At 47.6% G+C, this 13,662-nt stretch overlaps 1 protein-coding gene across 4 annotated transcripts in view; it reads right to left on the bottom strand.

Annotated features, from left to right (window-relative positions):
• TMOD1 (tropomodulin 1) overlaps positions 1 to 13,662 on the bottom strand; it is an 88,202-nt gene that overhangs the window by 52,205 nt on the left and 22,335 nt on the right. The gene's annotated exons all lie outside the window — the stretch shown is intronic.

Raw genomic sequence — 13,662 nt, 5'->3', positions numbered from 1 at the left:
TGAGAAGCCCGCGCACCACAATGAAGAGCGGCCCCTGCTCACCGCAACTAGAGAATGCCCGCGAGCAGCAATGAAGACCCAACGCAGCCAAAAATAAATAAATTAAAAATAAATAAATTTTTTAAAAATGGACTATGTTAGTGAGGGGAAAATTACAAAAATGGCCAATGCAATAAATTAAATGCCCATGGAATGCTGAGAACACAGGCTCTTCGTGTGTCAGTGGCCAAAAATGCTGCTGAGATTGGGCAGGCTAGAGCTGGCCAGATTTAATATGGTGTCTTGTTTTACAGAGCAAGGTGCCATATTATGTAAATTCATCATGGAGCAGTTAAATGTATAAGAAAATGCTGCCTTGGATGACTATTAGAACCTGAAACTGACTCTCAGACCCAGCCTACCCAGTTGGTGAGGAAAGAGTTCCCACAACCATTTTGGTGTCACCTTCGACCAGGACAGTATTTGTTGAACATGTATGTGTAGAAATGTATCTTTCATTCCTTCATTTCTTATTCGTGCAACAAACATCCATGGAGTGACTATTATGTGTCCAGGCAGTGTGCTAAGACCAGGACCCCACCAAGGGCTCTCTAATTTGGAATAACTGAGGAGACAGAAGGTAAATGGGGGAAGCAGAGTAAAATGAGAGAAAAGTCTCAATTATAGCACGTGTGGAAAACAATGTATTGTTTTAGTTTTTAAGGTTAATCAAGATCCTAAAGTGGGGTCCACTTTACTGAATAGCAAAGAATAGTCGATAACTAGCCTCTACATTCCTGTAAAGGTCGTATACGTCCATGATGCCCGCTGGTAATTGGAACGATCTAAACTTTAAGGCACTTAAGTCTCATTCTCCTAATCTTAATGTCTGCACAGGGTAAATTTGCTGGGCACGTGCTTTCTTTATATTTAGTTCAAAGCATCAGTCTGCTCCTCCAAGGCAGATATCGCTTCTGCATGAGGGGAATCTGTATTTACACACACACATCACATGGACATCTTCACTCCAAAGACCGGTGGGTTACGGGTGAGATTTGCTTTAGGAGACAGCTTTGGTACAATATATATGACTTGGTCCTTACTTACAATTGGAAATTTACTTGTGTGAGGAGGGCAGTGACTAATGCCTGGGCGATCTCCTTATTATAGCCTGACAGGAAAGTTAGTGTTAGTTTTAAGGAGGAAGAATTTCTAGACACTCTCTGATCTTAGCCTAAATATAAAATTATAGCTGTTATGCGCTTGGGAGTGGGGAGGACTGTGGCACATTGGAGCTAATTACTGCCGTGTAAGAATGTGGGTGGTGTTCTTAGATCTGCTCAACTTTATGTGAAAGCTCTTGATTTTTAAACATTGACACATGATCCAAATATTTTAAGAACAATGTTCAGACCAAATAAAACACAGATGCAGGCCAGTCTCAGCCCATGGGCTGCCACTTTGCCATCTCTGATTGGAGGTTCCTATCAGACTAAAATTCCAGGTAGAGAAAGTCAAGATACTCATTCATTTATTCCACACATGATCACTGAATGTCTTGCTCCTTTCAGGCTCTGGGCCAGAGGAAGAAAGAGGTTGTATACATGGGTTTTTAATTTAGAGGTTTAAAAAAAAAATTAAAAACGAATCAAAAGTTTAATATGTTCTTGGAAATAATCACAGAGGGAAAAACTAGGCAATCTCTTCCTGTAGTTCCCTACTTGTGGTTTTTTAAATGGTGACTTCCTTTTAATGTTGTAAAATTAAAACTTGGATGTGCAGCCTGACAGGTTAACATCTTAGTCTAATTTTCTCACCCAAGCTCTGGAGTCCAGCTGCCCACAGGACAATGAAAACTGACAAATCCTCAACTGCGTTGTTAGGAGCTCTAACACCCTGCAAACAGGTGAAGTAAAGGCCAAATATTAAGCATCTGCACAATTATCACTATAATTATCTAATTATAGATAGCTGGCGCTATGAGAGACTCCATCCTGGCTAGAACTACTGCGGGCTGGGTTAGAAGTACACACACAAGCAACACATACACACACATACACATACACATACAATGTATTAAAAGGATCATAGACTCCTGGCAGCTCAGAGCTGCAAAGCCCCGAGACAGCCTCTGGGCCAATTCTTTCATTTTCAGTTGGGGAAACTGAGGCAAGGGAAACTGAAGTCACTGCCCAAAGTCACACAGCTTGTTAGCCACACAGCCAGGAAGCCTGAGCTGATATATAGGTGACACTGCACATAATTAGCTTCTCAAGGATCAGTATGACTGTCTTCAGACTAGTGGCTTAGCATATATACAACGTCCTTTAACCTGGTTCTTCACAGTGACAAAAAACAAGGAATTTTATCACTTTTCCCCCATAAATCAACTACGTCTAAGAACAAGGGAATGTACAATGTGTCCCCCTCCTTGGGCTGGGCTCCAGGAGTCCTGGGTTTCTGTTCTGTGACTGAACCATACACAGCCCCCTGGAAGAGGGTGGACCGCGCTCTTTATCGGGTATTGGCAGCGAGGGTCGGGGAGGGCAAGGGCCTTGCCTGAGGTCACACGTGGACCGAGAGCCCGGGCTCCTGAGTTCCAAGCCCCAGAAAGCTTTCCATCCCACCCGGCTGCCTTCCTCTAAGAACGGATCCTGGAAACCAGATGTGGCCCCGTGTGAGAACCAGGCTCCCTCTCCGGAGTGCACCTCTTTATCACACTGGTCTCCGTTTACAGGTGGAGAAACTGAGGCACGGAGGCATGGAGTTACTGTCCTGGGTAAGAGTGAAGCCCAGGAGGTAGATTTCTCAGAATTCCCACTGAGAATTCTTTCTCCCTCCTGCTTCAAACGACCTCAGCCTGCCCCAGATGCCCACCCTTTCCCCCGTCCACCACAGCAGCAGTCCGAACATTGAACAGGCCAGTCAGCCATCCAGTTACCTTTTACAAGGTATTTCACCCAAATGGTTTTTCTCAAGTGGCCTTGAGGACTTTTATTTTCCAATTATCTTTCAGGTCTGATTCCCCTTGTGTAAAGCGTGGCCCTCCAGTGCCTCGGGGCTCGTCAGGAGACAGAGCGCCCGGCCTCTGCCCCGTTCACCAGCAGCTTCCAGATCCCACTAGAGGTCACTCAGTGGGGCTTCAGCAGAGCTTTCTTGTCACATATGGCAGAACCTAGCCTGAGAGCACAGCACTCGTGCTTCGGTCACAGACGGGACAAGCGGGTCCAGACCTCTAATAAGCCCCCTTTCTCCATACATTCCCCACCCATCCACCCACCCAAAGCACTCTGGACCTCCTCCTCTCTTCCTGTTCTCTCCAGAAAGAGCCAGGCCTTTGCCTCAGCCACCATGACCCCGCTGCAGGACTGGTGAAGCCCAGGAGCTAGCACATCCCCCGGACAGCTTTACAGGGCATTCGTGCTGACATCCAAAGGCACCCTCATAGCCCAAGCCCAGTAGTTGTTTGTGGTGGAACCTATCGCTCACGACAGCACACTTTGTGTCTCTCTGCTGTTCATGGCACAAGGTGAGGCCAAACCTTCCCTTCCCGGCGTTCTCCTAATCCTCCTTTTCTGCCTCATGTACAAGGAAAATGTTCCACGTTCCCTGCTGTGCGGGGCACCCTGAGACAAAGAATGAGTGATTGCGCTCCACAGGGGCCCAAGAGAGGGAGGCACGCCCAAGTGTGAGCAGCTTACTCTACCCAGGCTTCCTGGAGGCGGTGGCTCCTGAGCTGAGTGAGTCCCAGGGCACTAGGCAGGACAGCCGGGGTAAGAGAAGAGAGGAGAGGGATTTTACCGGGGGATAGCACCGTGGAGACAGAGGCTTGGCAGGATGAGGGGGTGTGGCTCGCCAGGGGAAGGAGTCTGAGGCTGCAGGGTTTGGAAACGTCTCCATCCGAGGGGAACCGGCCTAGTTCAAGCTGTGCTGTCTCTTGCTGGGACCATCAGAGTAGCCTCAGGCTGGCCTCCCTGCCACTGGCCTCTCCATCTGCACTCCCTTCCCCTTCTATCAGCCAGATGGACCGCACCAACTGGCGCATCTGACAAGGTCACTCCCCAACACACTCACAAATGCTCAGCACCTCTACTAACCCACAGAATCATGACTAAATTCATCAGCCAGACATGGAGAGCTTTTCGTGATTTGACCTCAACCTACTCCAGCCTCCCGATCTTCTCATCTTTAAGTATTCCATGTTCCAGCCACTCCAGGCTGCTCCGCGTTCCGCAGCTGTGCCCCACACCCTCACCCTGCCAGGGCATTGCTCAGGCTGTGCTCTCTGCCTGGAATTCCATCCCTCCTCCCCTCCCTGCATACACCCTTCAAAGCCCTTCCCTTGGGCACCCTGTCCAGCCTTTGCTGTGCTCCCGGCACTGATCTGGTGATTCTCTTTCCAAACACCCTGAGGCATCTTGCCAATTCTTATATAATATTCCTTCTAATTTGTCTTGGAGCACATTTATGCGGTATCCCTCTCTCCAGGGAGACTGAATGCCCCTCAAAGGCCAGCTGGGACGTATCCTAGTCATCTCTGAGTCTCCGGCACCGAGCAGTGAGCGCTAATGTGTTCTGAATTGTCCAGAATCACACAGCACTGATGCTCCAGCAGGGAAAAGATGGTATTTCTTGGACACCCTTCAAGTCAGCATCACACCTGCTGCCCTGAGCTGTCTGCTGGGCACCCAGCTGCTGCCCCAAGCAGGTCTGGGGAAGGGGATGCATTTTGAAGGGTGCTAGAGTGTGGGTGCCCACCATGGGACCAGAGTTTACTGATGGAGATTTTGGAAAATGCCAAGCTAGAGAGTAAGACCTTTGTAATGTTTCCTTTGGGGATCTGGATTTAAATTCCTAGCAACTCCTCTCACTCCTCCTCAGAACTTTTGGCAGAGCAGAACATCAGGCCATCAGACTGGCAAACCCATAGTTACAGACTTCAAATTGTCACCAATATCATATCTCCCCTTCTCCAGTGATAAAAGCACTCCACCCTTAGCTGAGCACATGGCCACTTAGATTAAGGACTACTTTTCCCAGGCTCCCTTGCAGCTAGGTTGGGTCATGGTATGAGAACTGTCCAGTGGCAACTTCCAGTAACTTTCCTTAAAAGGTACTTGAAAAATGGCTTTTCTCCTTTTCTCCACCCCCACCCCTTTTCTTCTATTCTAATGCCTGGAATGCAGCTATCCTGGCCACCACCTTGGATCATGAGGATGAGGGCTACACCTTAGTGATGGCAAGGACATGAGCTGAATGGAACCTGGGACTCTGGGATGTTTGGGGAGCTAAGCTCCCTACCTGCCCTAGACTGCCCACCTCTGGACTTTTATGAGATGAATAAACCACTGCTTACATCATGTTATTTTGAATCTCTATTACTTACAGCTAAACTGCATTCTAACGGACAGCCTGGGTTCTCATCCCAGGGCTTTGAGGCCACAAACAGGGCACTGGTGCTCTCTGACTTTGAATTCCCTTTCTGTAAAATAGTCAAGATCTCCTTTAGCTTGAAACCTCAGAATAAAGCCTTGAACTCTATATTAGAAACAGATTATGACAATCAGTTTTATCACCATAGGGCATAATTGTTCACTTTCATTCAACTGAACAGACACTGCATTATGGGGAGACTCTGTCAGGGCAGCTGCATCTGGTTGTGCAAGTTGTACACTGGCACAACTCCAAGGGCATTATATGTTCTCTGGTTTATGTGAACAGTGGTTGCTGGAGTTTTGCAGTGCAAAACTTGCACAACTGTACCTGGCTGCCCTATACCTGTGGTGCTACAATGTGGCTCTAAATTGCAAGAATCCTAGATTCTAATGGGCAAATCATATATTCAGGTTCAACAAACATTTATTAAACACCTATTATGTGCCAGGCACTGGGCTAGGTACTTTTCATCTATCTATCTATCTATCTATCTATCTATCTAAAAATCTGTCATGTGAACAGAGTCAGAATTGGAAACTGGGAGACCTATAGTCCAATCAAATGCCAAAACTTGGTTTTGTCTGTATATTTGAATGAGCTGCCAACATTTTCAAATAGGAAACTTGCACATAAAAATTCAGATTTCCAGGCTTTCTCTTTTTTTTAATTTTTTAAAATAAATTATTTTATTTATTTATTTTTGGCTGCATTGGGTCTTCGTTGCTGTGCACGGGCTTCCTCTAGTTGCGGTGAGCGGGGGCTACTCTTTGCTGCAGTGTGCGGGCTTCTCATTGCGGTGGCTTCTCTTGTTGCAGAATACAGGCTCTAGGCCGGGCTTCAGTAGTTGTGGTACGAGGCTCAGTAGTTGTGGCTCGCAGGCTCTAGAGCGCAGGCTCAATAGTTATGGCACACGGGCTTAGTTGCTCTGCGGCATGTGGGATCTTCCTGGGCCAGGGTTCAAACCCAAGACCCCTGAGTTGGCAGGTGGATTCTCAACCACTGTGCCACCAGGGAAGCCCTCCAGCCTCTCTTGAAAAATTAGATGACGTGGCAATATTGGGCAACAATTGGTGGAGTGGAACAGCAAGTGCCCTTTAGTCAAACACAAACTCTCCCATTTGCCTCAGTCCCCACCACTCCCTCCTGTCTCTGACACAGAGGCCAAGAAACAGTTAACATTTATCACTGGCTCTGTTGTTGCTTTTCTTCTTGGAAGGTAAAGTGGTAAGTGAAAAATTTCTTTCTTATGTCCACATCTCTTTCAAGAGTGGAAAAGTAAAAGATGACCCAAGATGGCCACGTGCCTCACCAAAATTGGTCCATCTTCCTCCCTTCGTTATATTACCTACCTGATGTTGTGGGTGCTGGTTTGCTGCCTCTCAGGTAGAAAGTGTGGCAGTGGGAGAGATGGGGAAGAAACTGGGGGGCGGGTGGGAAGAGAGGGTTAAAACTTTATCTATGGTAATTTTTTTTTTCTTTTTAAGGGTGATCTGAATCAAGTAAGGCAACATTTTTACATTTGTTAAGTTTGGATAGTGGAAACATAGGTGTATTCTGTACTCTATTATATGTTTAACGTATTTCCTATTAAAAATGTCAAAGTCAAAAAGCTGCTGTGCTGGGGGCTTGGAGGGGGAGGGTCAGGAAGGCTTCCCAAAGGAGGGGTGGGGAGGTTGGGCCTTGAGAAATGGGAGGATTCTGACTTGAGAATGAAGGGCTCCAGATCCAAGAGGTCCCCCAGCAGCAGAGGCGGGGAGGAGACGATGGCAGGGCAGGGAGGAGGGCATTCTGGGGAGGCTGGAGGCCGGTCTTGGGGAAGGCAGTGGGGTGGAGAGGTGGTCACGGGGCCAGAAGACAGATGGTGGGGTGGGGACACACTGACACCTGGCCTCACTCGCCCTCACTCCACCAGGCCCATCCTTGGCTCTGTGCACGGCCGGCAGTGTTTCTAAGGATGTGTGCCTATTTTTAGAGCAGAGATTTATTTCTTTCCATTTCAACTGTTTACTTCTGTCCTGGGCTTGTGAATCTGCTGGTTTGTGCTACAAGGGAGAACCACAGCCCTGTGGACCAAACGTGGCTGCTTCCTGCACAGCCAAGAGCATCCTCTGGTTTATAGGATAACATTTGGGCCATGAATATGGAGGATTTTATGATTTTATGATTTTGTAGAGTCAGGTGGGAAGCCATGCAGTGTGACAGGAATACCCAGGATTTTGTCCTGGTGCTGTGGCTTTTGTCCTGGTGCTGTGTGACCTTGAACAAGTCCCTTCCCTTCTCTGGGTTTCAGGGGTTTTTGTTGTTGTTGTTGTACTGATTTTTCATCACTAAAGTGGGGATAGTACTGCTTACCTCAAAGGGTTGGTATGAGGATTTGATGAAATACATAAAGCACTGGGTGAATGACATGTGTGTAGGAGGGACTCTGTAAATCAGGGATTCTTTATCTGTGCCGTGTTTGTATATCCAGGGATAGGGGTGGGGCTCAGATCATGTCTAAGTGTTCCTCTAACTCTGAGATTCTACAGTCCTAGGTTTTCTCCTCCATCATTTCTCCCTGCAGTTCATGGTCCCTTGGTCTCAGAAATTTTGACACATTTTGGGCTGAGGGAGACAGGTCTACCTGAATGCAGCCTATCACCTACCAGCTATGTGATTCTGGGCGTCCATTTCCTTTTCTTAAAGTGATTTCAACCCCAACCTATGAGGATCAGTTTCATAGGATCCTCGTGGAGGTGTTTTGAGATGATGCCCATAAAACAGCCTAGCACCTGGCATGTCAGACGACCTCAACAGAGAAATAACTGTAGTTTTAAAATTATTATTATTATTATTTCAGGCCTTGCAGGGGCCTGTTGTTTTCCATTGTTGTTTCTATAGTTGTAATGTGTCACAGACTCCCAATAGCAGACTTCAAAATCAACTTGTAAAACCCAATTTCTTTGTAAGTTTGGGGTTATCTCTACCATCTTCTCTTGTGTAAATATTTTGACCCTTTTACTGAGACACTAAAAAATATTACTCCTTTTCCTCAAAGCCTCATTAACAAGTAACATTTATAGTGAAATTCTTTGTGCTGGTGGTTTCTTTCTTTTTTTAAGATTTATATTTATGGTGAAAATAACATAACAACTCCAAGAGAAACTGAATTAGAAAAAAGTAATTTGCTGGTAATTCCCCAGCTTTGTTCTCCAAGTTGCCTTCCAGGTCCTCCCACACACACTCACAGGAGGTGGTAGTTAACAGCACAGGCTACTGGGTCTGACTCTCTGGGCTGGAATCCCAGCTCCTGGGCAGGCTACTTCATCCCTCTAAGCCTCAGTTTCCCCATCTTTAAAATGGAGCTGATAACCAAACCTCTCAGAGGACTAAAGAAGATAATCCATGCAGGGCTTTGTCCCAGTAAATGTCAACTATCTATTGATGCTATAAGAGCTCACACACTGTACCCTGCCCAAGTCACAGTGTGACTTGTCATTCTCAAACATCGCTGTACGTTGACCGTTTTCCCTGTTGCCTGGTACAAAGGCAATCTGAACCGAGGAGCTGGCTCAGCTTCAGAGCAGCATGCACTTAACTCCAGAGAGACGAGAAAGGGCAGATCCCCTTGGGGAATCAGTCAACAGCAGATACTTTTAGCACATGGAGCATTCCTCTCCCGTGGGAGTCCAAGTGCAACAATCTCATGATAAGCTTGAGTTTTTCCAGGACGCAGACTAAGAGAGAGAAAGTTTTGGGGACTTTTTTTTTTTTTTTTTTTTACTGTGCCCAAGTTTGGAATCCTCTGCTGCAAACAAAGCAGCTTTCCAACTCTGTGTACTCTACTGTGTCACATGACACTGGGGCTTAACAACTGCATCACTGAAAACATAGCCTCCTGAAACATTACCTGTTAGCTGAATTCAGGTCATAAGGTTGCCAGGAACTGCTCATAAAATCAGAGACAGTTAGAGCTGGAGGGGGTGTCAGAGGGCATCTAGGCCCACTGTGTCCATTTTGCAGATAGGGAAACTGAGATCCAAAGAGGGAAAAGCACTTGCCAACGTTGGGGGCAGAGCCAAGATTGAATAAGGACCTCTGCATCTCAGACTGTTTCTAGGAAGAAAAGGGGATAATTTTTCATACACCACCTTCCCCAACTACAAAACCAGAGCACATCCGTGGCTCAAACTATCTTCCTGAAGACTCCAGTGAAGCCTTATAGCGGTGTGACTAAGACGTGAACTTTTAGAGCCATGTCATGGCTCTGCCACTGCCTCATTTCAGTTTCCTGGACAAGTTACTTCACCTCTCAGTTTTCTCATCCGTAAAATGGGCAGGATAACAGTGCCTGCACCATAGGATTAGGATGACGGTTGAATGAATTAATATTTTCAAAGTGCCTAGAACAGCGTCTGCACATAAAAAGTGCCGTATAAGTACTTGTTAAACCAGAATGAAAACAGGAGGAGTACAGGGTATAAGAGAGAGGGCAGTGGGCCCGGGCTGGCTCTGCTCGGGCCTGTGACCACAGCAAGTTCCTTCCCCTCTCTGGGCTCAGTTTCTGCTCTGTAAGTTGGATGGCTGGACACCTGCCGGTCTCTGCATCCCCTCCGGGCCAGAGTCTCGGAGGCCCCTCCTGGTCTGCATACCTTTGACCTCTCCCTGTGCTGTGATTTCAGAACATGGGCTGAGGGTAGGTGAAACTCGAGCTGGAATGTTTGTGCTCTCAGAAAGAATGGAGCCCCACTAGATCTTTTCAAAACTCCCATCCTGACTTGCAAATCAGGTAACAGAGACATCTCAGTGAAGGGCTAATTGTTAGATGGGGACAAAAACCCCGCTGGTCTCCGTTATCTCCTATCCTTGCTCTGATTTCTCTTCTCTTTTTCTTGAACTTAGAGAGAAAGGGGGCTTTGAAAATGTCCATTTGAAGCCACAATGCTACGAGGATCACAGGTCTCGGATTGCCCAACCCTACTCTGAAATTCAAGTGCACTTGTACCTTCCTCCTGCCAGAGGGGGAGGTGCCACACTTTGGAGCCTGTGTGAAATCTGAGTCTCCATGCCCTGGTCCTGTGACGCTGAGCAAGTCAGTCAGCTCTCTGCACCTCACCGGCTTCTCCAGCCCTCCAGTGTTCACACGCATACCTTCCTGTTAATCACCGGTGAGAAGGGCTCAGGGCAGCTGGCTGTGTGACGGTACAGAGGCCCTGGGAATCTGCTGCTAGGGCCAGACACCCTGATATTAGGGGTGAGGCCATTTGCCAGTTTAGAAGTGAAATGGAGCTCCTAGCTGGGGCTCAAGCAGTCCTTAGGGGCTCCAGCAGTCCTTAGGGGCTCCACTCCCGGCTCTGAGAGGGCTCCTCCACCTGCCCCCTTCCCACTCCCAGGTCTGTTGCCTGGCTCTGACCCTTGTCATCACCTACCCAATTTGTAGCCACAGCCTAATCTAAACTCACCCCCATCCAGGGGCTCAGGGCAACTCCAACAGCCCCAAGGCCAGAGGCAGCAGGCTCTGGGGGCTCCTGGGAGTCTGTGCTTCACCCTGAAAACAGCAAAGATTCTGCAAGATGGCAGAAGGGTTGTGGAGAGGGGCAGGGGCCCTTCCTTATCTTCAGGAAAGATCTCTGTCACTACCATGGGAGCCCCTCCACCTCTCACCCATCTCCCCAGCCTCTCCTCCAGTCCATCTGTCCTTAGTCAGCAAGTCCACTGACTCTCTGCCTTCGGGACTCCCTGGGCCTGCTGAGAAAAGTCCAAACTCTTTAGTCTTCCTTGCACCCCTCTGCCCCCATATCTAGCCCAAACCCCCTTCCAGGCTCAGCGAGCCCTCCACAGAAACCACGCCTAAACTCCCCATCCCCAATTACTTGCTGTACATGAGCCTTTGCTCGTGACCTTCACTCAGCATAGAATTCTTTGTTTTTATTCTTGACTTTGAAAAATCCAGGACCCAGTCCCAGTATCACCTATTCTGTGAAGCCTCCCACCGAAAAGAATTAACCCTCTCCCTGAGTGCTCCCACTTAGGACACGGTTTATTATGCCCGCTCCCCACCGGATGGAGGGCCTGAAGGGCAGAATCCCCGCTAGGCTCCCCTGCTGGTGGCCGCACAGGGGTCGGTGCATGGCAGGTAACTGAGTCATGTTTACTGAATTGACTAGAAGTAGCTACATCCTCCTTCAGTTCTCACTTTTTAAAACTATCTGCTCTTGCAAGTCTAGACAACGGTGATCTAGGATAGAATTAGAACAGAATAACTTTATAGCACTAAAGCTAGAAGCTTGATTGTTTCTTCCCTACGTCACTCGTTTTTATGGAAACCCAGGCTAATGGAAAGCGATGGTGCAGGGGAAGGAAGAACCCAAGGCTCTCCCACCAACGCTGTCTTCTAATCAACCCCAGCAGCCTCACCTCAGGGACCGTCTCCTCCTGGCGGGGTCGGGGGTGGGGGACAGCAGGGGTTGTGAATAGCAAGATGAGAGCACATTGCTGGAGGGGCTTGTCACTCTGTGTGGCCTAGGGCCCAGCACCCCTAAACAAGGATTCTGGGTTATCTAGAAAGAAGACATTTAATCAAACCCGGAGATAAGACCAGGTTATAAGCTCATGGAAGCTTAGCTTTGAATGGGACCAAGCAACTCCATTATTTCATGGATGGGGACACTGAAGCTTAGGGATGGACAGCAACTGGCGCAAGGTCACATGAATGTAAGAGACAGGGCCAGGGTTGCACCTGGGACACGTAACCTCTAGTCCTGCGTATTCCCTGCTAACCTACACTCCCTCTACACTAGCTGCAACTACTTAAGGGTTAGTGAAATGGTAGCGTTTTCTTGTATGGATTACTGTTAAACTAGGGTTGAGCAGTGACAGGTTTTTTTTAAAAAGGCATGAAATATCCCATTTTTAATTTAAAAATATATCAAATGGGAAATTCACTTAATTCAGTAACATTCATTCTCTCCCTTCTCTGAGCTGGGCATTAGCCGGGGTACCTGAAATAGCCACCTCCCTCGGCTCTGCTGACAGCTCCATGGTGACCGGCCAAACCACAGACATGACCAGGGAGCCTCCTGCCTTGTGATGCCATAACCTCACTGCAGAGGCAAATTCTGAGTATTAACCACACTTATATGTGCTACCTGACACGTATTCCCCACCATCCTGTGGCAGCTGGCTTGACAGAACGGTGGACTTGGCTTTTGCAGACTCAGTTGCAGTACAGATAGGTGGTAATACCCTGCAGGACTGGGGCAAGGGTCTCTAGGAGGCTGTACATACTCTGAATCAGAGTCCAATATATGGAGCTTCTCCTCCCACGGCCAGGATTCACGGGCCCAGAAAACGGGAGTAGCACCCCTCACTATTACCAGTGGTACCCCTAGTGACCCACTGGCAAAAGTTGTGCATCCTGTTCTTGTGACCTGATGCTCTGCTGGCCTCAAGGTCTTAGTTAGTTCCAAAGGGAGGAATGCTTCCGCTAGGAGACACAGCAGTGATTCCATTGGATTGGAGGTTAAGACTGCCGCTTTGGGCTCCTTATGCCTCTGAATGAATAGGCAGAGAGGGAGTTTCTGTACCGGCTGGGGTGATTGGTCCTGGTTACCAAGGGTAAATCAGACTGCTGCTCCACAAGGAAGGTAACGAAGAGTATGTCTGTAATACAGGAGATTCCTTAGGGCTTTCTTAGTATTGCCAGGACCTGCGATTAGAGTCAATGGAAAACTATAACAACTCAATCCAGGCAGGACTACTAATGGTCCAGGCCCTTCAGAACTAGGTTCACTCCGCCAGGCAAAGAACCACACCCAGCTGAGGCTATGGTTGCTGAAGGTGAGGGAAGTACAGAATGGACACCAGCTATGACCACGTGACCAGTTAGAGAAACGAGGACAGTGTGGTCAGGAGTACTTCCTCTGTATTTTTTTATGAACATGTTTGTGTATGTGTGAGTCTATGTATGTGTATTAAGTAAATATCTTTGTTTTCTTCCCTCTCTTATTCTCTTAACATGAAACACAAGATGTATTGGTTTTATATGGTGATATCTAAGTATTGTTAATTTTACATCATAGTATTAAACTATGGGAGATCAAGGAGAAAAGTAAACATTGCTCAAGGACTTTACCTCTTCTTCTGGCAGGTTATACACAGGATAGTTGTATCATGTTAGGCAGAATTATGACCTTGTTATTGTCTTTATTTGGAGATAAGTATGGTTTAAGGAGATGTGTATGGGTGCCAAGTTGACTAGGAGTGGAC

This window comes from Orcinus orca, chromosome 6 (genome assembly GCF_937001465.1).
Source record: "Orcinus orca chromosome 6, mOrcOrc1.1, whole genome shotgun sequence".
Taxonomy (NCBI): Eukaryota; Metazoa; Chordata; class Mammalia; order Artiodactyla; family Delphinidae; genus Orcinus; species Orcinus orca.
Note: the sequence above shows the minus strand (reverse complement) of the source record. Positions and strands in the feature narration are given on the sequence as shown.